Source organism: Aplysia californica, unplaced genomic scaffold, assembly GCF_000002075.1.
Source record: "Aplysia californica isolate F4 #8 unplaced genomic scaffold, AplCal3.0 scaffold00895, whole genome shotgun sequence".
In the NCBI taxonomy this organism is placed as follows: domain Eukaryota; kingdom Metazoa; phylum Mollusca; class Gastropoda; order Aplysiida; family Aplysiidae; genus Aplysia; species Aplysia californica.
Window position 1 is genome coordinate 245,748 of NW_004798165.1, and position 1,259 is coordinate 247,006.

At 38.0% G+C, this 1,259-nt stretch overlaps 1 long non-coding RNA gene across 1 annotated transcript; it reads right to left on the reverse strand.

Moving 5' to 3' along the window:
* Positions 1–9: 9 nt before the first annotated feature.
* Positions 10–1,253, reverse strand: LOC118478736. Its single transcript, XR_004859260.1, has 2 exons — positions 137–1,253; positions 10–85 (listed from the first exon to the last, which is right to left on the reverse strand). It is a non-coding gene; the product is annotated as an uncharacterized LOC118478736 (long non-coding RNA).
* Positions 1,254–1,259: the final 6 nt, after the last annotated feature.

A 1,259-nucleotide genomic window follows, 5' to 3' on the forward strand; every position in this document is an offset into this window, starting at 1 on the left:
TTCTGATTGTTTCTTTTCCTCACACACAGTACACACTAACACTTATAAAGTCCACACATTCTTTTTTCAATCATCGTTTCTACACCTGACACACACACACATCCACACATTCTTTTTTCAATCATCGTTTCTACACCTGACACAATCAAATTAGTATGCATTTGGAAACAAATGTAAATGACTTTCACTCTAATAAATCACTCATTCCAGTAAAGATTTGAAGTAATCACATGTTCCTTCATTTGCAAACATTTGGCGGATCATCAAAACGTATTTACTCTGGTACATGTAGCTGATTCCACAAACAGCCCGACACTGTCCTCGCGGTATTTACTGATCCCAGCTTACACAACAGTGATAGTTATTTGGAAACAAAGAAGGAAAGGGACAAACGACGAGCCAAGGAATTGCGTGTTGATATTTTAAACAAACAGAAGTTACAATGCTGAAATCAGGAGAGACAGACTTACAAAACAAGTAGACGATGTGTGGTACTGACCACGCCCAGGCTTGTTTCGTTAGAGAAGTCAGATCGTTCACAAATATGACGTGAGAGAAACAATGTGGCCAACACTGTGAGACACAAATTATAGCCACGGACAACGACACGGTGATTTTGATGTCGAAGACATTTCACGCTAGGCGAGTGAGGCAAATAGCTGCAAATATTATAATAACAATCTTAGGTTTCAGTAGAAACCTCTAAGCTGTATGAGAATTGTGCTACTACTACCAACAGTGAGCCTTTAAAAAAAGTGGCGAGTTTGGTAATTATACAGAATAACAATAATCTCATTAAGGTCATATTCATTACAAATTTTTGAAAATGTCGATCAATCATTTAAAAGAAAAATTCGTTGACAAATAGCCTTATGGGAAGTTTAATAATGGAGCAAACATGAATTGGTCGTCATGATGTAGATAGAAGTACAAAAGCAACCCTTAGCCATTTTTGAGTCAAACTTAACGTAACACGAAAACACGCTAGTGTTCTATGGGCTCTCCACAGGACAAGGAATTCTCGTCTCATACAACTTTACTATGTGGGCTTACTATCACGAACTCTGAACAATCTCCGCGCACTTCCCATTTTCATAGTAATATTCGTTGACTGTTCATAATAATATTCGTTCGCTGAATCTTTAATTTCACCTATTTTTCTCTTTCAATCATTTTCTTTGACTGTTTTAGTTCCGTACACAGGCAGGTGTGATCACAACTCCGTTCGTCAGTTCGGCTAGTGAGCACCCGCCTGTGTA